The sequence below is a fragment of the Vicugna pacos genome, unplaced genomic scaffold, assembly GCF_048564905.1.
Source record: "Vicugna pacos unplaced genomic scaffold, VicPac4 scaffold_20, whole genome shotgun sequence".
In the NCBI taxonomy this organism is placed as follows: domain Eukaryota; kingdom Metazoa; phylum Chordata; class Mammalia; order Artiodactyla; family Camelidae; genus Vicugna; species Vicugna pacos.
In genome coordinates, this window is record NW_027328741.1 from 80,898,255 (window position 1) to 80,925,575 (window position 27,321).

Consider the following 27,321-nt stretch of genomic DNA (forward strand, 5'->3'; position numbering starts at 1 on the left):
GAAGAACACCTGGTTCTCAGTAGCCTAGCATAGCTGCAGCAGGGTTCTCATAGCTATAATGCCTCTAGGTTCTTTGGATTCAAAGCTAAATGTATATATTTAGTTCGTTTCCTCTTGTATTTTCCTTGAGAGGGATGTTACACCTTGAAATGCCAACATTGACCAGTAGGTGTCATCGGGAGTAAAGGGCACCACATGCACAAGTGAATCCAAGCTTGGGGGTTATTTCATGTTTCCATTAGTTATTTCATGGTTCCTGTTGGTTTCGGAGGCTTCAACAGTAAAGAGTTGACATGACCCCTTTAACAGTTCGGACTGCTAGTTTGCATTCTATCTGTCTATGTTTTCCTTAGAGCTGACAAAATGTTACCGAAATTGACAAGTCTGGCTTCTAGGTCGATTTAGTATGTTTCAGAAACTAACTTCATTTTCGTATAACTCCCAAAACATTTATATCAATTCTATTAAATTTTTAAAGACTGCAAATGAGATATCAACACAATGTCAAAACTGGAGTCTTCGGACAATCCCTCCCACCACGGCTGTATAGAAACAAAGAGATAAAAAAAAATCACATTTCTGTGAAATGTATCTGGAAAGTGTTGATTCATCGATGCCCAGTTGACAGAGAAGCAGTGCAACCTGCGCTCACTCGCTCCCATGGACACAGCAATGGAAACATCCACTCACCCAGCCCTTGGCACAGGACACTTGCCGAAGAGAGGTCTGTTACTTCCAAAGACAGGATGAGGCCTCAGAACACCTGGAAGCAGGAGAAGGAAAAGCAGGGAATGGATACCAGTGCATGGTCTGAGCCCTGTTGATGGAGCAGTAAAGGTGAAACTCTCTTTAACTTGGACGCACACTCTCAAGCGGACAGGAGACATGGGATTGAAGGTGATGCGCTGAGTGTTAGAAGAGTGCACAGCAGATGCTTGGCTGACAGAACTCAAAGAATCCAGTGCAAAATATCCCCACAGTTGATTCTGAGACCAAGCTCCGAGCTGCCAAATTTGAGGTAGCAGAGGCAGCGTTCAGGGAGGGATAGGGCTACGGATGATGGCACACGCTGAGTCTCAGGGATCTGGAGTGCGTTGTGGGATGTGGTGGGTCCTATCAAGAGAGCAAACCGACCTGGGACCCCAATGAGCAAGCAACCACCCTGGCGCGCGCAGTTGAAATTATCGATATGTCCCATGGCCACACCCAGTGCATCTGCAGGACCAGAGACCAATTTGGCATTTTGCCAATAGAGCATGTGTGGGGCTGAATCAGAGATATTGTGCATCGGGTCTGAGGGATCCAGGGGGCCTTGGGTTTGAATTCAGAATGAAAAGCCTTAGGATCTGCTACATTCATAACCTGGGCTGTGATTATGGTTTGGTTTGAGGCACAGGATGTGCAACAGCTCTGTGGTTGCCTTCGTGCACCCGTGCCACAAGGATGAGAGGACAAGGAAGTGTGGTCCAAGACCACAGCGTGAGAAGAGGAAGGATTTCCTTCAGTTTATCTCTCAAAAGCGGATGCTACATTTTGGATGGCACCGGCACGGTTCGGCAGCGAGGACACCAAGTTCGGGCTGCGGGATCATTCCAGCAGGCCCTGATGTGTGACATCCATAGATATGCTTCCACTGGTGTTTCTGTAGACAGAGAAGCTCTTGGAAGAACTGGTTTCAGTGGGACATTCCCGTGGCACTACAAAGCACAAGCGCACTCACACTCTGCTCTTCTGGAAACACTTCAAAATAACATAGAGTAGAATGCAGAGCTGAGAACCTTTAGAAGCTCCATTTCCACCAGAGGAAGTGTCCTGTGCTCTTTCAGATTTGTGAGATAAGCGTAATCAAAATGAGGTTATCCTAATCGAAATAGTATGGGGGGTTCATCACAACAAAGGCAACACCAGCAATTGGAGATAGACCAGACAACACACACAGGAACAGAATATGGCATCAATGTCTAGGAGAAATTGTCCTCACAGAAATCCCATGGAATTGCGTAGAGACAAGTGTCTAAAATTTTCACTTAGCAAAGCCCTAGAAGACTACATTATATACCTGATATTACATGATCAGTAGAGTTGAAGAAGTACAGTAAAAGAAACAATAAGTACCATTTTCAGTTCCAAAGATATTGAAGGCCCAAAAGATAAGCTTTCAAACAACTAGACTGCAAAACGCTATCCAGACCAAGTGTTGAAAATGGAGGTCAGGAAATCACTGAAGAACAACAGAGTCTCAGACTCACAAAAGGCATAATACCAGAAAAGGGGGAAGATAATGTCTGAAGACGAGCCAAAGTATGTCAGAAAACTCAATGGATGTGAATATATCTGGGCTAAAATTCAGTCCTTAGCAGACTAGATAATACAGAGGGACACGTGAATGACTGTGAAGACAGGGGAACAGAAATCCCTCGGTCAGAAGCAGACATAGGAAAGCAAGTGCAAACCAATGAAAACATTGGTGTTGAATCCTGGGTTAAGACAGGGCATGAAAGACTAGAATTCATTAGAGTCCCAGATGGAAAAGCAAGAGATAAAGAAACAAAAAATGTCTGAGAACTTATCTGTTGGAATATCAGACTGAAACTTGCTGAAAGCCAAGAAAGGGTCATCTATGCAAATTCAGGAAGTACACAGCGTCCAAAGGAGGTGGAATCCCTATAGACCTACCAGCAGCGGTATGATTCAAATCAACAAAATTCACGAATATCCCATTGATTTAAAATGCACCTGGAGGAAACAACATAGTCACAATGGAACCTCCAGAGAGGTTTCAGCTGATATCTCGTCAGCAATATTGCAGGACAGGGAGGAGTGCCAGGACATAATTCACATCCTGAATGGGAAAATGCTGCCATCTAGGGTAGCCTATGACACATGACCGCCATTTCTAATAACGGCAAAACTAGAGAATTCCACAGACCGGCAAATCTTAAAAGAATTCAGCAGTTCAAATCTTATCCTACAAAAATGGTTGAGAAATCTACCCTGAATAAAAAATCAGCAAGGTGAAGTGGAAAGAAGAGACCTTTATTGGAAATGCAAGAAGAGCATGAGTAGCAAAGAAGAAACAAGAAGAATGTAAGGAGGACATCAAAACCCTAAAGTTGGGAGAGGGAAGCAGGAAATCATTGGTGATTGGAAGCACTATCTTAAGTGAATCAGCTTATATGACTCTCTGAAGCGAACCGAGAAATTCATAGCCTGATGTTTTTGCAAAACTAACGGTATGCAGACCAACAAAGATTCAAACAAACAAACAAACAAGCACCAACTGTGTATGGTTGGATGACATATAGCAAAGGAACCATGATTATTCAAAAGAAAATACTCAAGGTGATGTCAAGGATCATTCAGCACCCATCGACCCAGTATAGCGGCTTGCATGTACTCAACACACTTGTATTTGGAAATCAGAGGCGTGCATTCATATTCGTAAATATTGATTCTTAAGAGCATATCGTGACCTAACCCAAATGCCGATTTGGAAGAATATAGAGTCCTAGTCCGTGATATAGACTTGCAAGTCTTCCAACAGGATGAATGAATGCCATATTCTTCCCTACGTAGAGAAGAAATGGCATAAGCCTATAACAAAAACAATTAGCTTTGCAATAGTGTACTAAGGGCAAAAAAGTCAGACAGTAAAGTGCACATTGTGGTTGGTTTCATTTCTAGGAATTTCAGCCCCCATGAAACAAATGGATCCATGTCCTGAGAGTGCGGGTGTTTCAGCAGAAATCAACCGACGGATATGTGTTCCGGGTGTACGGATATTATAGGAACATAAGTTTCCTTTATTGGGTCTCTGTGTGCTGTGAACTGTTAGAAAGTTTAAAGACGTGTGAAACCATTAACTGAAAATGGACACACTTCCCTCCGTTGGTACTGTGCATACAGATCTGGACCAAAGAAAGAGGGAAGAAGAAAGGCCCATGGGATGCTAGTGGGTAGAATCACATTTACATTAGGAACCTCTCGTCGGATGCAGCCCCTCCCCCAACACTGACAAGATGCAGCAGCCATTGGGGATGGCAGTTATCTGTTGGATTCCAGGTGGAATATTGTTGTGTACCGCGAGGCTTGTTGTGGCTGGTGGATCCTAGGTAACCGGGCAGAGTTCTGTGGGTGGATCAGTGTGATGGAGGGTCTACCTCCCTCTGTGGAGCTTGGCTTAAGTCTTTGGTCCGGGAAGCTGTGTAAGTTCGAGATACTGTTGCTGCCCTATGGCCTGTGTTCACGGGTCAGTTTCAGAAACTTTAAGAGCAGACAGTGGAAGAAATGCCTGTCATCAGCTCACTGGTGATTCTCCGAGGTCCTTTCAGAATTGCCCAATCCTTTAGAATTTGACTTTATAGGAGACACGAAGTGAATCTGGCAGAAAAGATATCTGCACGGATTGAGGAGAGATGCGATCTCATTGATGAGATTTGTTTTGCTACAATGAATAATACTGGCATGGAAACAGCTGTAGAGAATACCAAGCTTGGAAGACATTCATGGACATATTGAGCCTCGTTGATACTGTCATTAACATGTGGAATGTGAACGTGCACTTGAGGAAGGTACTTAATTCTCTGCTCCAAGTACGTGTCCAAGATTTCTTCCATCCAAAACATAAGAGAAGATAGAAATGATAGAAGCTCTCATGTTCTTCGAAGATGTCTTGAAATTCCAAACGTTCCACGGGGCATTTACAAACCACTCAGACGACCAAGCACCAAGCCCTGCTAAGCCTTTTCCCAGGGTTGTTCCTTGCTCTCAAGCACTTTCTTTTCCCTCCCCTTCACTCAGTTATCCATTTCAGAGAATCAGCCCTTGAACTGCATTGAAGCCAGTAGGAGCACAGGAAGACCCTCCTAGATTCAGAGTTCCTCCACCTTCACATTCTGTGCACAACAGTGAACTCCTCCATGGTCAACTACTCTGGACCAAAATAGGTTGGTTTGAATTCTTAGCTCACACTGTGAAATGATGACCTTCCCCCAGGTTCAGATCATGCTGGGGTTATATCTACTTTGGTGTGAACGGTGTTTTGTAAGTGAGTGGATTCTTTGCCTGAATTTGAATATTTATTTATCCTCAGTTTTTCAAAACAGTATTTGTAACTATTATAATTCTGTTATTGAAATGAAGTGTAATTGTTGGCATAGATATGTAGTGACACATTTTTTGTGGACCATTTTTCCCTTCAGGCATGTACCTGGTGCAAATATGTGGTTGCCATATTTGTCAGGTTTAATTGTGTTTCTCAACATAATTGGATGATTAAACATTCTCATCTTTCATAGAAGAGCACATGATTCTCAATAGCCTAGCAAAACTTTTGCAGTGTTCTCGTATCTATAATGTCTCTAAGTGCTATTGAAACCAAGCCTATATAAAAATACATTGTTTGGATTTCTTTGTGCTTTCCTAAATAGTAATGTTGCCCCTTGAATCGCCAACATTGACCAGTATGTGCCATTATTAGGAAAGGGCACCACATGAACAATGGAAACCCATGGTTGTGGTTGTTAATGATTCTAAGAATTATTTCATTTTTTTTCTTAGTGTTGGAAGCACCAAGAGAAAAGTGTTGACCTGCCTCCTTCATGACTTTTGGCTGCTAATTTATATTTTCTGTGTATTTTTCTTATTTGGGTATTTCAAGCTGATACCTAAATATGGCAACTCTGTCTTGTAGTTAGATTTAGTATATTTCTAAAATTATCTTTATTTTGATACACTTCCCATAGTATGTAATTCAATTCTGTTAACTATTTGAAAGTCTGCAATGGAGGTATGTACACATTGTCAGACTTGGAATCTTCGAAAACATCCTTCCACAATTGATATAGAGAAAAATATCTAAACAAGGATCAAGTGTCTGTGAGTTATGTCTAAATTGCGTTAATTTATCTATGCCAAACTGGCAGAGTACCAGTGCAAACTTCGCTCACTCTCTCCCATATATACAGCAAGATAAACATCCACTCTCCCGGCCCTTGGCTCAGGATCCCTGCTGAATAATGGCCAAACATCTCTTACTTCAAAAGTCAGAAAGAATTCTCACATAACCTGGAAAGAGTAGAAGGCAAAGTAGAGAATGGAAATCAGTACAGGTCCTGACCTTTGGTGAAGGAGCAGTAAAGGGGAAACTGTGTTTTACTGGGATGCACACTCTAAAGTGGACAGGTCATTTAAGATGGAAGACGATGCGCAGAGGGTTAAAAGAGTGCATAGTGGACGTTTGATTGACATAACTGAAAGCAATAATCACAAAATTTCTCTGCAATTGATTCCCAGACCAATACTCCATCTGCCAATTTTGAGTTAGGAGTGCCTGTGGAATCTGTGTGTTAGGGGTGTGGCTGATGTCACAAATTTATTCCCAGGGGTTTGGAGATTGTTTTGGGCTGTGGTTGGTACTATCTAGAGAACAGATCTGCCTGGGTCCTCTCTTAATATTAAATCTGCTGGCATATGTGTTGTGGATTAGCTTAGTAACCCAGGGACTTTGTCACAGTCTTTTCACATCCACAGTATAATTGCTCATTTTCTCCATAAAGGAGAAATGGTCTCAATCAGAGCCATCTTTATCTGGTTTCTAGAATCCAGGGCAATTTAGTGTTGAAATAAGATTCTATAGCCAAAAGATCTGCAACTATCATAGGCAGGATTGAAATTTCTTATTGTCCAAAGCAGAGGTTTTTGAAATGCTCCATGCTTGCCTTTGAGTTCCCATGCCTTATTGACAAAAGTTCTTGGAGCAGAGATCTGATGAAAAATAGGAGAATTTGAAGCCTTTCCATCAACCTTGCCTACCACATGCTAATGCAACTATAGTTGTGGTGCTGACCCAGTACTACACTAAGGACCCAATTGTGGCACTGCAGGATTGTTTCAGCAGGTTCTAATGCGTGACATCATTAGATTTGTTTCCACTTTTATTTTTGTTTGCAGAGAACCTGAGGGAACCCACTATAAAATTTTGACTTTTCCGTGGCAACAGTGAGGACGAATGCACTTTCATGAGTGTGTATTGGAACAATTCCCTCTCCACATATCCAGCCTGCAGCCCAGAAACCATTTGGAAACCTCTATTCCAGCAAAAATTAGTAGTCCCAGCACTGTCAGAGCTATGATAAACATTTAACCAAAATGACACTCTGCTAACTTTACTAGAATAGGTTATATTCACCACAACAAAAACCGCAGTAGCAATCATAGATATAACAGGCAACAGACACAGAAGGAATGCATGGCATCATTACATACCAAAAACAATCCTCACAGCATTAAAACTAAATGTGCACAGAAATGATTTCACTTTCAAAAGCTGTTCAAGTCTATAATAGATAACTGATAATCCTTAACCCATAGCGATAGAGAGATATAATAAAGTTAAAAGAACTATTCCAAATTTTCAAAAAACAGGAGTCTCCTGAAAGAACATCCAATGTATTAGACCCCCAAAATTTAATAGAACATGACTTGAAAAGGGAGGACATAAAAACATTGAAGGAAATCTTGAGTCTATGAATACAAATGCAGGCTAGTATAAATGGAAAGAGAAACACTTTAGATGAGCCAAATATAATCAGAAAACTCAATGGTGAGAATAGCTAAGCTAAAGACAGTCCAAATCGGACTAGATAATGCACAGGAACAAATAAATGACTTAGAAAACAGGATAACCACAATCACTCAGTCAGAACACGACATAGAAAAGCTAGTGAAAACCAATGCAAGCAATGCAAATGAAATCTGGGATAAGAGAAAACATACCAGTGTATGACTCATAGGGATCCCACATGGAAAAGAATAAAGACAAATGGTTTGAAAAGGTATTTGAAGAAATCAGACTGAAATTTTCTTAAACCAAATATAGAACCGGCTATCTCAACACAACAAGCACAGAGCGTCCAAGCATAACGAACCCCAGTAGGCCTACAACAATATATATTCTAATTTAAATGGCAAAAATTGATAATAAGGAAATGATTCTAATTGCACCAAAATAGAAACAAGTGTATTGCAAGAGAACTTTTTAATGTCTTCAGCTGATTTCTCAACAGATAGATTGGTATTTTTTTCTTCCCTCTTTCCTTTTGTGTTGATCTCTATTCCAAGAACTGATGAAAGGCAGATTCCTTCAGTCTAAACAAGATGAATGGGCAGATTCTAAAAGTGTTCAAGTTCTTGGAAGAGGTCATCAGAATCAACACATCTCAAGGGGCTTTTTCAGACAATACAAGAGACCATGCACCAAGCCCTGTTTATCCTTTTCCCAGGAGTGGGCCAATGTATTAAGACTTGCTGTTCCTTCACACTAAACCAGCCATGCAGGTATACCCTCAGTCTGCTACTGCAGGAGAATTAGATCCAGGTCCAATTTTACCAATACTGTAGGGAGAACCTGAGCCTGCTACTGCAGGAGACACAGCACTGTGTCCCATTTCACCAATCTTTCAAGGAGACCCTAAGCCTACTCCTGCGGGAGACTGAGAGCCGAATCACATTCCACCAGCTGCATAGGAAGACCATCATGCCTTCACTTGCAATGGATCCAGGAATGTGTCCAATTACACTAGCCTTGTAGGGAGACCTTGAGCCTGTTTCTGCAGGAGAAACAGATCTCTGTCATTTTCCACCATCCCTCCAGGAAGATGCAGGGCCTCCTCCTGCAGGAGACTCAGGAATTGGTCCAATTTCACCAGTCCTGCAGGAAGACTCTGAGCCAATTCCTGCAGGAGACCCAGGACTGGGTCCCATTCCATCAATCATGCACTAAGACCTTGAAGTGGGTCCAATTCCACTAGCCTTGCTGGGTGACCCACAAGCCTGATCCTGCAGGAAAATTAGAGATATGTCATATTCCAGAAGCCCTGCAGGAAGACTGAAAGCCTGCTTCTGCAGGAGACCCAGGAATAGGTCCAAATACGCCAGCCTTGCTGGGAGAGCACAAACCTGATCCTGCAGGTGATACACAGTGAGGTACAATTCCAACAGCCCTGCAGGGATATCCTGAGGCCACTTCGGCAGGAAACACATGACTGGGTCACATTCCAATACCCCAGAAGGGAGACCGTGAGCCTGCTACTCCAGGAAACCCAGAACTTAGTCCCATTCCACCAAACCTGCAGTCAAACACTAAGACTGTATCTGCAGAAAACACAGTGCGGGTCACATAACACCAGCCCTGTAGTGAGACTACAAACCTGCTCCTGGGGGAGACCAAGCCATTCACAGAGAATATGAGCCAGCTCCTGCAGAAGAACAAGAGTTGTGTGACATTCTACCAGCTCTGCAGGTAATCCATAGGCTTGCTCCTGCAGGAGACAGACATCCCAGTCCAATTCCATCAGCCTCTCCAGGGAGAACCCCAGCCTCCTCCTGCAGGAGAGCCAGAACTAGATCCCATTCCACCAACCCTGCATGGAAACACTGAGCTTGCTCCTGCAGCATACCCACAGCCAAGTCATATTCAACAAACCCTGCAGGGAGACACTGAGCCTGCAATTGTAAGAGACCCAGGACTGGGACCAATTCCAACAGCTCTCCAGGGAATCCCTCACCTGCTCCCATAGGAGACTAAGAGCCATCAGTTCTGGTGGGGTCCCTGAGCCTGCATCTGCAAAAGAACCACAGGGTGGAGTCACATTCCACCAGCCCTGCAAAGAGAACAGAACCTGCTACTGCAGGAGACACAGGACTAGGTCCCATCCCACCAACCTTGCAGGGATACCCTGAGCCTTGGACCAAGGAATGGGACAAATTCTGCTAACCTTCTAGGGAGACCATGAGCTTCTCCTGCAAGAGAACCAGAGATGGGTCATATTACAGTATTCTTCCAGGAAGACCCAAGGCCTGCTCCTGCAAGAGATGCAAGAACAGGCCCAATTCCACCAGCCTGAAGGCAGAGTCCAAATCTGTTCTGGCAGGTGACCTAGAGAAGGGGCCCATTCCACCAGCCCTCAGGGAGACTCTGAGCCTACTACTACAGGAGACCCAGGAATGGGTCCCACTAAACCAACCCTGAAGGGAGACACAGAATCTACACTTGCAGGAACCACAGAGCCAGGACACATTTAATCAGCCCTGTAGTGATCCCTGAGCTGGGACCAATTACACTATCCTTGCAAGGAGACTCTGTGCCTACTCCTGAAGCAGAACCAGTGATGGGTCATGTTCCAACAGCCCTGCAGGAAGACCTGGAGCTGCTTCTGCAGAAGACTCAGGACAGGGTCTGATTCCACCATCCCAGCAGTGAGAAAACTAGCCTGCTCCTGCAAGTGACCAAGTTCTGAGTCATATTCAACTAGCCATGCAGGAAGGACATAAGCTTGCTGTTGCAGGAAACTCAGAACCATGTGCCATTCCAGCAACACTGCAAGGAGACTCTGAGCCTGCCCCTGCAGGAAACAGAAACCCAGTCACATTCCACAAGCACTACAGGGATACCAGAGCCTGCACATGCAGGAGACCCAGGCCTGGGACCAATTCTACCAACCCTGTGGAAAGACCCTGAATCAGCTCTAGCATTAGACTAAGAGCCATGTCACATTCCACCAGCCCTACAGGTAATTTATCAGCCTGCAACCTACACCTTCAAAAGACCCAAGAATTGGACCAATTCCAATGGCACTGCAGGGAGACCATGAGCCATGTCCAATTCCACTAGCCCTTCAGGAAGGTCCCAAGCCTACTCCTGCAGGAGAACCTGAGATTCGTCATGTTGCAACATGAGCCTGCTCCTCCAGGAGACCCAGGACTATGTCCCATCCACCAGCCCTGCAGGGAAACCCTGAGTCTGTCCCTTCAGGAGAACCACAACTGGGTCACATTTCACTAGCAATGCAGGGAGACTTAGAGCCTACACCTTCAAGACACCCAAGAATTGCAACAATTCCAGCAGCACTGCAGGGACACCATTAGCCAGGTCCAATTCCACTAGCCCTGCATGTAGACCCCGAGCATGCTCCTGTAGGAGACCCAGCACTGGGTCTCATTCCACAAGGCTTGCAGGGAGAAACTCTTCCTGTTTCTGCAAGAGACCAACAGCTGAGTCACATTTCACCAGCCCTGAAGGGAGACCCCATTACTGCACCTGCAAAGGACCTAAGACTGGAACAAAATCGACTAGCCCTGTAGGGGGACCCTGAGCCTGCTTCTGAAAGAGAATCAGAGATGGGTCATATTCCAATAACCCAGCAGGGACAGTCCAAGCCTGCTCCTGCAGGAGTTATAGAGCAGGGTGAAATTGCAAAACCTTGCAGGGACACCCTGAATCTGCTGCTGCAGGAGAAAAATGATGGGGTCTCATTCCACAAGCCTTACAAGGATGCCCTGAGCCTGGTCTTGCATGAGATCCTGAGATGGCTCCTTCAGGAGACCCAGGACTGTGTCCCATTCTAACAACCCTGCTGGGGAACCCGAGCCTGCACCTGCAATACACACAGGACCGTGTCACATCCCACCAGCTCTGCAGACTGTAGGACTAGCCCTACAGGTGACCTAGAGCCAGGTTACATTACCAGTCCTGCAGGGAGACCCTGAGCCTGATTTTGTAGCTCCTCCTGCACCGACACACATACTTCTATGAGGCCCAGAGCCAATTCAGGCATCATCACCCCTACAGGCTGAGGTGTCTCTGCAACCACCAACACTGTCATCTAATTCTAAGAATCAACCCACTCCCAGACCCGAACTTTACGTCCCTTCTCCTGGCATCATTTTTGTTTCTTTTTTCTGTCATTTCCTTGTTTTCTTTCATGTCATTTAGAGTACCATCTATTTTTATGTTTTAAGCTTACCATAATAAAATTTAGATGTTTTTTCCATTTTAAATTGTGCAATTCAGGAGCATTAAGTGCATTCACAATGCTGTGTAACCATCGTCACTGTCTAGTTTCAGACTGTTTCTTTCCTCAAAATAAAACCCCGTATCTAAAGCACACATTCTCTTTTCTCCCTCCCCCAACCCCTGACAAGCTCTAATCCTCTTTCTCTCTGTGTGTCTTTCCCTACACTGGATGTTCCCTATCAATGAAATCATACAAAAGATGGCTGTTTGTGTCTGCTCTCATATTTTAACAAGGGATTGGTGTTTTTTTTTTCACTTGAAGTAGCATTTTGGTTATTTCAAAGGGAAATACAGGTGGATTAAAGATGAGATGTACAAAATGAATATTTTTAGTAACTATGTGCATAATCTCGAGATAGGCACTGCTATTCTTTGTGTGAAACCAGAGCCAGGAGGGAGATGCTTAGCTCTTCCTGTGGCAAAACATAACCTAACAAAATAAAAAAAAATAATAATCAAAATCCATGAAAGACAAACCACAACATGGAAATATCATTTTTCATAACCTAAAGTCAGAGAAAGGTTTCACATCCCTGTGGTCCAAAAATATCTTGAAACACTGTGTTCTAAACAGAAACAGAACAAACACATGCAATTCCAACAAGAGGCAATGCAGGTGGCCAGTGTATATTAGAGATGCTCGACCTCGCAAGTGAGAATGCAAGATGTTCACACTTCGGAGACAGCATTGGTCAATATCACACTGGCAGGCCTTTAGCCTGGTGACAACCAGCTCTAGTGACAACATGAGGAGACAGAGGCCACAGTAGATCCCCTGGAGGGAAGAGTGAGCAGACTATCCTCTCTGGGAGAACAGTATGCAGGATGCATCACAGATCCACAAGTGCACCACTTTTCGAGCAGTGCTAATGCTTACCGTTGATCATACTAAAATTCTTGCACAATTTTTCAAAGATGTCTTTTCAAGGATGTTCATCACAGTCCTGTTTAAACTACTAGGGAAATGGAAGCAACACTAATGTTCATGGAGAGGGGGTAGGATTCATCAGTTCTGGTTCAGATGGAGGAATGATTGTTGTGCAGCTGGAAAAATGAGTGCTAGGTCTTTACCTGATGTCAAGGAAGCCCTCAGTTTGGATGCCTGTTAATCCATCATCTACATCCAAGATGCCATCTCTATGACCACATATGTGTCAAATCATCATAGATGTAAATGAATCTTGTGATGTGTGAGAGACAGAGGCAGAGAGAATGAGAGAGATAGAGACTGAGAGATGGTCACCAAACCATTAATGACGGTCACTTCTGGGAGTGGGATTTGCAAATCTCTGCACTTTTCCTTTAGGCAACATTTCAAGCGTTTATAATGTATCTATGTTGCTTTACTAATTCTAAGGTATTAAAAGCATATGTTACTTGAGATTCATTCATATTTCATCTATAGAATAAAGTTTATTATTTTTATTTTAAAATATTTGTTACAAGTACAATCAGCATTTATGAGAGTAAAATGATAAATTCTAAAGAATTAAGAATCAGATAAAGAACAAAACCTTTTGGTGACTCAGACACAGGCCAGCTATTTGGCAGTAAATGGCAGGGTGGGACAGGTTTCTCCAGAAGGTTGTGTATGTTCTGAATCAGCATCCAATAGAGGCAAGGAAAAATTACAAGACATGTACGCTGAAAACTACAACAGCTTGTTAAGAGTAATTAAGAAAGACCTAGCCCTATTTTAAAATTTGAAGGAGCCAAAATGGCAGAGTAGACAGACTCACAGCTTGACCTCTCCCACAAATACGCAAAGAATTACATCTACAAAAACATTGAATTGCACAGAAACCTCCTGAACTCTGGTAGAGTGTCTCTTATTTTGAAATACAGGAAGATTCTCACAAAATATGGCAAGGAGTAAAAAGAGAAAAGAAAAATTCAGTGCAGAACTGATCCTGCAGGGAAAGAGTAGCACAGGAAGAAAGGCACACTCACACTGGGACACAACCTCTCTAGCTGGGAGATCAGCTAGGAAAGAAGCAGAGCTTCCAAGGTTTGGAGGAGACAGTGGCAACTGCATGGCAGGCAGAACTGGGGAAAACTGACACAGAGGGTCCCTGTGATGACCAGCCCTAGACATGAGCTAGCAGGGATGAGCCAGAACTGGCTACTGGAGTCAGTGAAGAGCCCAGGCAGAGGGCTGGGTCACACTGCAGAGAGGCAGCCTCAGGAAACTAGAGGGCAGTGTGAGCTCTGGCTGTGTGTGTGTGTGGAACAGAACAGACTGAAACTCTCATAAAAAAGCACCAATGTTGGTATAATGGGGGAGGAATGAAACACAGCTGTGCCAAAGTCACTTTCTCCACTTGGCTCCATTGTTGGTGTGTTCTCATGAGAAGAGAAATGGGGCTTGGTGATAGCCAACACTGCTGCACAAAGGCAGAGCTGAATGTTGACTCCATAACCTGTGCCATTGCAACTTCACAGGCAGGACTGAGATTTGTTTACAGCCCCAGGCAGAGAGGGTGGATTTGCTGTATCTGGTCACTTTGTGGATCCACACCTCTGAGACTTACAGGCAGTGAGTGGAGTTCTGACTCAAGAAGGGTGGCCAGTGAGGGTATTTACAACAGGGTGGTGTATGGTTCCATATGTGGGTGCAGGATTGGGGTTTGAGGTGAACCTGTAGTGGACCACAAATTCATGTGTGTGACTGCACACTTGCTAAGGCAGGTCCAAGGGACTGACACTGCTGGATCTGCACTGATGTTTCCTGGGGCTCAGAACCTGAGGGGCACCAGAGTAGGTGGCTGACATTCCCATAGCTAAGGCAGGGATAAAGCCAACATCAACAAATAGTACTTTGTAAGTCTGCATAACAAGTGACAGGCAACACCACAGAGAGAACTCCCCAGTGAACATCTTCTGCCTATTCTTCTTCACAACTGAATTGCTCCAACCCTGCCTACTACATATCACAGCTCAGAAACGGGTCTAAAAGAAATACATAGAGCCAGAGAAATATAAGTAAAATAAAGAAGCCGAGGAACCACTTTCAATTAAAAGAACAAGAGAAATCCCCTGAAAGAACAATCAGTAAAATAGACTTTGATAGTCTACTAGATTTCAAAAAGGAAATGATCAACTCACTGAAAGAACTAAAAGAGACTATCAATAGAGACAGAAAACTTTAAAAAGAAAATTTAAACTATAAAGAAGAGCTAGTTAAAAATAGAAAATTCAACTACAGGCAATCAAAAGAAGACTAGATAATGCAGAGGAATGAATAAATGACTTAGGAGACAAGATAAAAGAAATAACCCAAAAAGAACAGCAGACAGAAAAGTCAATAAAGACCAATTAAAGCAAGATAATATAAAGTGTGCCAGCCTATGCATAATGGTGAGTCCCAGAAGGAGAAGAAAGAGAAAGTGGGATTGAAAAGATAGTTAAAGAAATCATGACTGAAAACTTTCCAAACCTTAAGAAGGAAAGAATTATCCAAGTACAGGAGGCACAGAGGGTCCCAAACAAGGAGAAACCAAACAGACCTACACCAAGACATACTATAGTTAAAATGGTTAAAGTAAAATAAAATATTCTAAAGGCAGTGAGAGAAAAACAAAGTGTTTGTTACAAGGGAGTCCCATAAGCATTCAGCTGATTTCACTACCTAAAATCTTCTGGCCAGAAGGGAGTGGCAAGATGTATTCAAAGTCCTGAATAAGAAAAAGGCTGCAAACTAGGATATTCTATCTAGAAAGACTATCCTTTAGAACAGAAAGAGAGAAAGATTTTCACAGACAAGCAAAAACTAAAAGAATTCAGCAGTACTAAATCTATGCTAAAAAACAATTTGAAAGTTCTAATCTAAATAAAAAATAAACAGGAAGCTATAGAATTTAAGAAACCATAATTGGAAATGCGATAAATACAGTGAGTTGCAAGGGAAAACATGAGGATATAAATAAGTCAGTAAGTCAATAAAGAAAACAAGAAGGCAAACAAGAAAGAGAGAATAGCAAAATCATGAAAGGTGGAAGAGGAGAGCAAGAGAATATATATTTTTTTCTCTTTTTTTTCCTTTTTTCTCTTTGTCTTCTTTCTTTTTAGGATGCACTTGAGCCCACATGACTATCAACTAAAACCAAACAGATGAAGTAAGGGGTTACCATACTTGAATGACAAGGTAACCACAAATCAGAAGTATATATTAGAGTCATAAAACCCAAAAAGAAACCAAGCTAATAGAAAAGGAATTTATCAAACCACAAAAATAAAAATAATTAAAAGAAAGAAACAAATAATTACCAAAATCAACTGGAAAACAAATTTCAAAATGGCAATAAACCCACATCTATAAAATAGCTACTATAAATGTCAATGGACTAAATGTTCCAATCAAAAGAAAAAGAGTGAAGGAGGAGGAAAGATGGTGGAGTAAAAAGGATGCTCAGAGCTCACCCTCTCCCACAAATTCACCAAGAGTGACATCAACAGACACACCCACCACCCAGAACACCTGCTGAACTTTGACAGAATATTGACTTCTTCAAAAGATAAAATTTTCCACAAATCTGGTGGGAGAACAAGAGAAAAGAAGAAAAAGGAAAATAGTTCTGGACCATTCCAATGGGGAGGGAGCTGCAAAGGAGGAATAGCATTAATACACTGGGTCTCTCCAACTCCATTGGCCAGTTCAGCAGGATGGAGATGGAACCTCACAGGCTCAGATCTGTATAGAATAGACTTTGACTGACAGAAATAAGTTAATGGGGCACAAAGGGTCCCAACGATCCCCAGCCCTAGATGCGAACCAGCAGGTGTGGGATGGGACACACCTGTCTGAGTTGAGCAGAGGACTTGGGCTGACTCTACAGAGGAAAACTTGGGGGACTGCAATGTTCTGTGTGCCATGGCTGGGAGAGTATACAGAATAGCCTGGGTCCCCCATAAAATAAAAAAAAAAAAGGCAGAAAACACTGCTGGTGTGCCCTGGGGGGAAGGGTAGCCATAGCCTTTGTGTCCGCAGACCCACAGTGCCATTATTGGAGACTTCTTGGGAGAAGAGAGTCAAGGCTCAGCCATAGCCACCATATTTTCTGGTGCATTGTTCCCAGGTAGAGGAGGGGTTAAAACCCGAATCTCTACCTAGGGGCTCCACAACCTCATAGGTGGGACTGAGATTTGTTTACAGTCCCAAGAAGAAGGGACCATTACACACCGATGCCTCTCTGAGTTGGCTCTTCTAAGACAAATGCACAAGAAGCAGTGTTCTGGAACAGAGCAGGGGTGAGGGCTAGTGCAGCTGTTTCCTCTGAGTCCACCTACAAAGCATGGACCTAATGCGGCAGGGGAGCTACCTGCCAACTACCTTGCACAAGTGTGGTCCTGGGACCAGGCATCTGGTGGGGGGTGCAGACCACCCATTTACAGATGCTGGGAAACAGACCAGGGGCACGACTAGACGGCCTCTGGAACCAGCAAGTGGAGTTTTCACAGCAGGATATGGGCAGGAGTGTGACAACCACAGGAAAAAAAGGAGCTCCTGCTCAATAGCCAGGGCAGATTCAGGCCACCAGAACACCAGCCACACCACCAACAAAGGGGATAACAGGCAAAAGGCGTGGAAGGAAGACTTGGCAACCACCCATAGTTAAAAATAACCTTATGACAAAATTATTAAGAGTGTATATTCTTGCAGAAAGGCCAAGATAGTGGAGTAGAAGGATGCTTGTATCTTATCCTCTCCAATAAATTCACCAAGACTGACATTCACAGACACACCCATCCACTCAGGACATCTGCTGAACTTTGATAAAACATTGCCATCTTCAAAAGACAAAATGTGCCACCAATCTGGTAGGAGAAGAGGAAAAAAGAAGGAAGAAAATGCAAAATGGCTTGGGGTTGGTCCTTTGAAGAGGGAGCAGCAAAGGAGGGATAGTGCTGGTTGACTGGGTCTCCCTCTTTCCAACGGAGAGGTCAGCAGGATGGACAGGGAACCTCTGAGGCCCAGATGTGTACAGAACCACCCTTGACTGACAGAATTAAGTTAAATGGGCACAAAGTGTGACAACAACCCCCAAACCTAGAAGTGAATCAGGGATGGGAAGGGACAGGCTGCTGGATCCAGGCAGACTCTGGATGACTGTACATAGGTAACCCTGGGGGACTGCAGTGTGCTGTGGACATCTGCTTGGATTGTATACAGGTCAGAACAGCCTGGGCCTCCCATAAAATAAGAAAAAAAATAAAGCAAAGCAATATTGCTGGCTTGCCTGGGGGAAGGGGTGTTTCGTCCTTTGTTTCTGCTGACTCATGGCAACATAACTGGTGATTTCTCAGAATAAGAGAGATGAGGCTCAGCCACAGCCATCATACCCACCCAGGCAGACATGGGGTTGAAACCTGAATATGTACCTGGCAGTTCTGCAACCTCATAGGTGGGACTGAGACTTGTTTACATCCCCAGACATATAGGAAGTTTCTGTCCTGGTGCCTCTACGAACTCACACCTCTAAGACAAATGAACAAGGAGCAAAGTTCTGGCAAAGAGCAGGGACTAGGGCTGGTGTGGCCATTTGCCTCAAGCCCACCCACAGAGTGTGGAACAGATGTGGAGTGGGGAGTTGCACTGAATATGGGAGCAACCAACCCAACTATTGTGGAGGACTGCTGCACCTGGACATGGCATTGGGAAGGGGCACAACCTGCCCACCTACCATGCAGGAGTGCAGCACCAAGATGCAGCACTGGGAGGAGATGTGACATGTCTACCTACAGGCACTGGGAGCAGCACAGACCAAGGGTGTGACCAGAGGGTCTTTGGAAACAACGAGCTGAGTTCATGAAGCAAGGCAAGGGCAGGAGCTGTGACAACCACAAAACAAAGAGGAGTCCCCATTCAATAGCCAGGGTAGGCTCTGGTTAACAGGTTAATGGCCACATCATTAACCAAAGGGATAACAGACAAAAGGCACAGAAGTAAGACTTGGTAACCACACATATTTAAGAAGGACCTCTTGATAAAATTACTAAGGGCACACAATCTCCACGGGAACATACTCTTTTCTTTTTCTGTTCCATTTTCTTTTACTTTTTAAATGTTACTTCTTAAATAATTTTTATATTTCTATTTTTAATCCCTTTTAAAATTTTCTTTTAAAATACTTTTATTATTATCTTTCAATTTGTCTAATTTCATTTTTATCCTTGTTTTTTTCTTCTGTTGTGATTATACTCTGTTGTCAAATATTTTTTCTTCCTTTAATATTTTAAAAATTCATCCCAACTCAATTGTTATCTTGTTTCAATATGTTCTTCTGTTATTGATTATACTGCTTTTAAAACTAATTTCTTTGTGCTTAGTTTTATTTCTGCATCCATTTTATATAAATAAGTAAACTCTTAAAAGACCACAGTAGATAATTGATACTCCATAAGCCATAGTGCCAGAGAGATATAAGCAAGATAAAAAAGCAGAGCAACCTGTCTCAATTAAAAGAACAAGATAAACCCCCTGAAAGAACAATCAATGAAATAGACATTGATAGTCTACTAGATGATTTCAAAAAAGGAGTGATCAAAGTACTGAAGAAACTAAAAGAGATTGTGTATAGAGACAGAGAATATGTCAAATAACGAAATTGAAACTCTAAAGAGGAGCCAGTGAAAATTGGAAAACTCATTTGCTGAGATGAGAGTTGAGGTAAAGGATGTAAAATGTAGGCTGGATAATTGAGAGGAATGAATATGTGACTTAGAAGACAGGACAACAAAACAGCTGAGAGACAACAAATAAAAACCAATGAAAGCAATATAAGGGACCTATGGAATAACATAAAGCATGCCAACCTACTCATAATGGGGGTCTCAGAAGGAGAAGAAAGAACAAAGGAGATTGAAAAGATATTTGAAGGAATCATGACTGAAAACTTCCCAAACCTAAAGAAGGAATCAGATATCCAAGTACAGGAAACACAGAGCGTCCCAAACAAGGAGGACCCAAACAGACCCACACCAAGACATATTACAATCAGGATGACCAGGGTTGAGAATGGGAAATGATTCTAAAGGCAGCAAGAGAAAAACAAAGAATGAGATACAAGGGAACCCTCATAAGACTTTCAGCTGATTTCTCTACAAAAACAGTACAGGCCAGAAGGGAGAAGCAAGGTATATTCAAAGTCCTGAATGAAAAAATGATGCAGCCTAGGATACTTTATCCAGCAAGGGTATCCTTTAGAATAGAAGGAGAGATAAAGAACTTCACAGACAAGCAAAAACTAAAAGAAGTTAGCAACACTAAACCTATGCTAAAGGAAATATTGAAAGACCTACTCTAAATAGAAAAGAAGAAGGATGCTACAAAAAGGAGAAAACCATAATTGGAAAGGTGATTGCTACAATGAATTACAACAGAATAAACATGAAATCATAAAAGAGGGCATCTAAATCATTAAGGGTGGGAGAGGCGAGCAAGAAAATATACAGGTTTCTCTCTCTCTCTCTTTCTCTCTGTCTCTCTCTCTTTTTTGTTCTTGGTAGGATGGGTTTGAGCTTATATTACTATCTGTTTAAAACAAACAGATATAGTAATGGGTTAATATATGTACAAAGTAGGTTAACCACAAGCCAAAAAGTTACAATAGAGTCACAAAACTAAAAAGACACCAAGATAATAAAAAGGAAAATTATCAAACCACAAAAAGAAAAAGTAAGGAACAAAGAGGAAATACAAAATGAACTGCAAAACAAAGTTCAAAGGGTAATAAACACATTTCTATCAATAATTAATATAAATGTCAGTGGACTAAATGCTTTAATCAAAGGACATAGAGTGCAGAGTGGATAATAAAGCAAGTATCTACAATACGCTGTATAGAAGAGACCCACGTTAGGGAGAAGGACACACATAGATTGAAAGTGAGAGGATTGAAAAAGATATTCCACACAAATGGAAATGACCAGAAAGCAGGAATATCAACAGTGATTTCAAATAAAATAGACTTTAAAACAAAGATTATAAAGAAAGATTAAGAAGGACATTTTATAATGATTACAGGAGTCATAGATGAAGATATTTCACTCATTAACATATATGAACACAACATAGGAGCACCTAAATACATAACAGATAACAAGAAAATACTAACAGATAAAAAGGGAAAATTTGATCAGAACACAATCACAGTAGAAGACTTTAACAATCCATTAACATCACTGGACAGATATTCCATACATAAAATTAATAAGACAACATAGAAATTAAATGATACAATAGAACAATTTGTCTTGGGTAATATTTTCAGAACATTATATTTCCCTAAAATAGAACATACATTCTTCTAAAGTGCACATACCACATTTTCTAGGATAGATCATATACTTTGTCACAAAAGAAGTATTAACAATTTGAAGAAGATAGAAAATATTTGAAGCAACTTTTTCTGACCACAATACCATGAAACTAGAAATGAACTACAGAAAAATAAAGGAGAAATAAATGACAGTATGGAGGTTAAACAACATACTACTTTAAAAAAAAATGGGTGGATGATGAAATCAAAGAAGAAATAAAAAACACATTCAGACAAATGATGATGAAAACACAACCATACAGAACCTATGGGATCCAGAAAAGGCAGTGCTTAGAGGGAAGTTTATAGCGAGAGAATCAGGTCTACCTCAAAAACGAGAAACAACTGCAATAAACAATCAAACTTACCACCTAAAAGAATTAGAAAAAGAAGAGCAAAAATAACAAAAGTAAGCAGAAGGAAGGAAATAATAAAGATCAGGGAGGAAATAAATAAAATAGAGATATAAGAAACATTTGAAAAAAATCAAGCCAAGAGATGGTTTCTTGAAAGAGTAAACACAATTGACAAAATTATGTTCTATGCTGGAAATTGACACAACAATGCAAACTGACTATAACTCAATAAAATAAAAATTAAAAAAATAAATATATTAACAAAAGAAAAAAGTAAAGGTAGTTTCTACTCACCAGACTGGAGGAGGGGACTGCAACCCATGCGGGGTCACACCCCATGGGAAAGCCTGGGGTCAGGATCGGAGGAGCAGGGTGCTGTGGACATGATCTGTCACAGGGTTTCTGCAGGAGGGGAGTGTGAGGCATGTGAGCAGGCTGAGGACTGGCCATTTGAGTAAGTTCATGGGCTCTGTGGTGGAGGGGCTCCCCCAAGTTTCTGGACTTGACTCTGGGTGAGTTGGGCAGGTGGACAGTGGCTCAGTGTGAGTCCAAGTCCAGTGGAGGAGGTAGTGAGTTAGATCTAGAAGGACTCCTTCTGGGGTGGGAGGGCCCACAAGGGAGGCAGGAGGCCAAGTCCAGGTGACTGAGAACAGGGTGTGTCCTGCACAGGGCTGCAGGGCTGATGAAAGCATCCAGTCTACAGAAGGTGGAAACACGGTCCATACAAGGGCTCAGCTCAGATGTCACCTCCTCAGAGGAGCCTTCTCTGCCTGCACAGTCTACAGGGACAGCCTCCTCCAAGCACATCTCCCCAGCAGACACCTGCTCCATTTCCTGCATAGCATTCAGGACACGGGCCCCTGCTCCGTACCCAGCCATGGTTCCGCTGCCCTGAGGAAAAGCCCTCACAGGAGCCATAAAGCCCTACACGACCTGGGCCCCACCTCTCTGTCTCCTCTGGCACCACTGTCTCCACTTGGCCCTCTTCTCCTCCACTCCTGCACTCCTGACTTCCCCCAGCCTTATGTGCTCTCCAGAGCACAGGTCCCTCCTAACATGCTGTGTGTGCTCACTGTGTCTAATCCACTGCATGCCTCCCACCCAGGTCAGTAACCAGCACACAGTAGGGCTCAGTAAGTAGAGTATGAATGACTCTTACCATGACTGCTGGGAAGGATTTTGTCTGTGGCCTACAGTGATCACACACCCGTCACACAATCTCTGAGGTCCTACTGTGTTGGGTGGGTTCCAGATACCAGGCACAGCAGGTAGTGAAGCAGTCAGGTCTCCATCCTCATGCAGCAGACAGCCTGGTGGGGGACACAGAGAAAATTAAGTAAAATATACACAATGTCCGGAGGTGATATGTTCCATGGAGAAAAATAAGGTCAGGGAGGACATTTGAGCAGATTCCTGGAGGTGTTTAAGAAGCAGGGGGAGAGAGAGCCTGGCTGAAAGAGCAGCCATCCCAAAGGCCCTAAGGGCAAAGTGGGATGTATGTGGAGGGTCTTAGTTATCCGTGTGAGTTCTTAGTCCTGCCTTGAGTATGTATGTTGCTTTCATTTGTAAACCTTGATTTCACCTTTATAGCAAATTAACCTGCATCATCAGTCTGCATAATTTAGTCAACTCTGTTTCAGGTGTTGTGGGCACAATGGCAGGCTAATTACTTGGGTTGGTAAAGAATTACCAGCGTCTGAGAAGGGTTTAGGAAAGTTCAATAGGGACACTGCTATAGGCAACATCAGGCCACACAGGCAAGAGGTGCCTACACGAGAGCCAATGTTGAGTGTGTGGGGTCTGTTATTGGGGGGGTGCTGTGCACACAAGGAGGAGGGGGCTGCATGATCAATTCATGCACAGGTACCTTGTTGGTTGTGAGATCTGTCAGGGGCTTCTCTGAACAAAAGGCTTTACCAATTTAATAAGGGAAGGATGTGAGTTCTCTCTTCCTGGGGCAATGAGGTTTCATAGGGTAAACACACAGCAAGAGAAGATGTTTTATAGCTTGTGGAAATGCAGGTGTGCAAAGGGTCCTACAGTGGGGAGTGGGAGGTAAGGGGCCACTGGGCTCTAGGCACACAGAGAGCCCATGGGTGAGGGTGTATGACTCTGAAGAGTGCCTGCTGGCTTCACACCAGGGACTTTATGTGGAAAGAGGAGAATCTAGGTTATCGGCACGTGTCTACTCTGACCTCCCTAAGCCTAACTCTGTCAGGCACCAGGTGGCTATGAAATGAACATGAAGGTCCCCACCCTGAGGACCCCAATGAATGAACATCTTGATATCCTCAAGCCTCTTCCCCTGCACCACCGCCCCACCACATCTGGGTCTCAGGCTTTGACCCTGACATCAGTGGCATCTTCGTTCCCTACATCCAGCTCCTCTGGACATCTCTGTGATGAGCTGTTCCATGTCAGCAAGCCCCAAACTGAGCTCTGCCTTTACCCCATGTTTGCTTCCTTCCTGTGAAGCCCCTCGTGAAGGAGCCACCACTAGCAGGATCCTACAGCTCTGAGGCTCTGCCTTCCCCACCCCTCCGATGTCTCCCAGCCCATGATCCCCTATGGAGGTCCCTATTATCCTCTCCCTCCCACTTCATTCTTGGGATGCACACCAAATCCCTCTTCACAATCTCCCACAAGACAGGTCCAGGTCCACTTGGGGACACTGAGGTGACACAGGCGGATGTTGCTGGGAATGAAGAGCAGGATACTTTAGCAGAGGAGAGGAAAGGGCTCTAAATCCACCAGAACACACGCTAAAGTGGTGGCAAGACACCCATAAAGGGTGAGGCAGGCATCACACTGCAGCCCCGCCCTCTGCTCCCCCAGGGTGCCCTGTGTTTCCTGCTTTGGCCTAGGGGACTCCCCCCTCACTCTCTGTTAGAGGGGTGCCCATCCATTCATTCACACCCTCATTAACCATGTACATGGGTCCTGCTCAATGCCAGGCCTCAGCTAGATGACAGCTCATCCTTGGGGACACAGCTCAGATCTTACCTCCTCCATGAAGCAGTTCTGGATTCCCACCCCCCCTGAAGCTCCTCTGGCCTCAATTGAGACCACTAGGGCTGTGACCACACTCTGATTACATCCCAAGTCTGTGATCTCTGTGAAAGCCCTGGGCCCAATGTAGAAAGAGACTCAGAAAAATGGGGCCAAAACGGGCTAAGAAAAATGTTACTAGTTCTCTATTACAGAGAAGGGCACTGAGCAGAGAGAGGGCAGTGTCCAACCAAAGCCACAGAGGAGGGTCTCAGTGAGCCCTCCCATGGCCCTGTTACTAGTTCTCTGTTACAGATGAGGACACTGAGCCACAGAGAGGGAGCAGAGCCCTGCTATAGCCTTGGCCCCACGACCTGTGTCCTTTATGACTAGCTCCATGCTGCCAGCAGGGGTGTGGGCCTGGAATGGACGTTGAAAGCAGCCTGACCCCCAGGCCCCCTTCATACACAAAGTCAGTCTCAGGAACACCCCTCAAGACCTACCCTATACCCCTGGGATTGGGACCTGATTGCTGTTCCTGGAAGCTGTCTGGGCTTCCCTGTGAATTGCCCCAGGAGGTGCTTGGGACAGCCACAGGGCCCCTGAGGCTTCCTGTCCCCAGCTGAGCAGCTCTGGTCCCCTTGACTGTCCCTGGCCCAGGCCTGATTACACAACGTTTTGGCCGGGTAGCCAGCTGTGGAGATGAGGAAATGGGGGCAACATGCAGATACACGCAGAGGTTCAGGTATTCACTCAACAATCACTGATTCAGGCTTTGCAGTGTGGCTGGCCTGGGCCCAGGCCTGGGTGTCCAGTAGTGAATACAGTCAACCCCTTGAGCCTTCTGGGAAAGCAGTCCTCAGAGAAACGGGCCCTCAGTGCAACCACCCTGCTCCCCATGAACAATCACACTGAGATGAGGCTGCGGCCATGGGTCCCAGTGGAGGATGAAGGGAGGAGGAAAACCCAGAATGGGCAATTACCATGAGCCTGGACACTGGAACCAGATGACCTGGGCTCTGTAATCTGGGGTGGTCACCTCAGCTGTTCTCTCTGCGCCTCAGTTACTTCTGCAGAAATGGGTGATAATGCCTGTCCCTGCCCCACAGATTTTCATGAGGAGTCAGTAAGCTTCTCTAAGGTGTGTAGGACAGTGCCTGGCTATGGGTCAGGATCCTGCTCACCTCACAAGAGTCTGCCCCACTTTAAAGATGATAAAGTCAAATCTAAGGGGGTTATGAGACCAGCCTGGGCTAGCCCCCTTCTCATGGTCTGCTGTCCAGGTCTCCTGCTTTTACATCATACCTCTGCCCCCATATCCACCCAGCAAAGTAGGTGCTGAGAATCTGAGCAAATCAGAGTATGAATGAAGGCACACACTCTCCCCATCTTGGGCACCTGGTGTGGTGGGCAGGTTGGGGATATCGGGCTCCTCCAGACTGTCCAGGAGGCCCAGCATGTCGGTCACCTCATTTCCACTCAACACGGAGTAGGTGTGTGGCCAAGGGCCAGAGGGCGCTGGAGTAACCCAGGGTGGGTGGATGCTAGGTAGGTGTGGGAGGCATAGAGTGGCCCCTGGAAGACAGTGTCCAGGCAGCCAAGGTGCAATGAATGAGGGTCCCCAAAAGGGGCAGAGGACAGAGTCCAGCCTGGACACCACCCCCTGCTGGACCCTGATCTGGGGTGAGAATTGGGACAAGCCAGTGCCCCTCTGGGACTCTACATCCAGCAAAGAGGTGAGGAAAAGTTAAGGAGACCGTGCTCCCTGTGTGAGGGCGCTGCTTCCAGGATCCTGGAGGTTCCATAGACCCTTGTGAAGTGGCTGCTGTTTGCAGCCCCATGTGGGCAGAAGAACTGAGGCAGGGAGGACAGAGTGACTCAGGACAGAGCTAGGATTCATCCAGGAGTGTGTGCTGAGCCTCTTGCTAAGAGCAGCCTCTGGGCATCATGGACTCAGGAAGTGTCTTGTCGTCCCTCTTAAGGCTCCTGGCATGTTAGGCAGGAAAGGTCCCAGTGCCCATACCTGGGCCTCTCTGGGTGATTCTGACATGTGGGATCATGATGGTCCTGAGAAAGGAGAGAGAATGTGGGCTGGGCGTCAGGTCTGCATCAGACCCTAATGATGCCCCTAATGTTGTGTGACTTGGAAACTCCCTGACCTCTCTGTGCCTGGCTTTCCAGCCCTGACTCAGAGGACTGCTGTGATTGGCAAACAGTAGGACCTCAATCAGAGGAAAAAGTCAGCCCTTCCCCAGGAACCTCTCCTCTTACATTCCCAAAGCTAAGCCCATGTTCCACACATCACCAGAGCTGAAACTTGACAAACAGGGCAAGTGAAATCCAGCAACTCCTCCCTCCTGCCTGAGGCCCTTCCCTCCTCAGTGACAGTGGCTCTGAGCAGGTCTCTGCATCCCAGAAGTCTGAACTGAGCCTTGTGACCTGGAGGAGTCCCTGTTCCACACAACTTTTTTTCCAGGTCCTTCCAACAAGACACAAGATCACCTGGTCAGTGTCTTAGCTACAAGGTCCTCCCTTTGCAAATTCCCCCATCACACCCAGGCTAGATGATGTGAGTTCCAGAGCACATGACCATCCAAATGATGACTTCAGGGAAACATCCCTGCCCACACTGCACTCTTCAGAGCCCACCTTCTAAACTAAGGGGTAGTGACCCACGGTTGTGCACACTTTTATCAGAACACAGCCCTCACCCACCCACCATTGGAAACACGTGAGAAGCAGAGATTCCCAAGTGCCTGGACCCCTGTCATCCAGAAAGCAGAGTGTAGGATAACAGACAGAAGGG

The 27,321-nt window shown here is 44.5% G+C and overlaps 1 protein-coding gene across 1 annotated transcript in view; it reads right to left on the reverse strand.

Annotated features, from left to right (window-relative positions):
- LOC140694057 (uncharacterized) overlaps positions 1 to 27,321 on the reverse strand; it is a 133,946-nt gene that overhangs the window by 74,707 nt on the left and 31,918 nt on the right. Inside the window, exons 14-16 of the mRNA XM_072957522.1 lie at positions 22,687 to 22,837; positions 21,822 to 21,929; positions 691 to 763 (exon numbers count right to left, since the gene is read on the reverse strand). The gene's annotated coding sequence lies outside the window, so the exon portion shown is untranslated. The remainder of the gene's footprint in view (positions 1 to 690; positions 764 to 21,821; positions 21,930 to 22,686; positions 22,838 to 27,321) is intronic.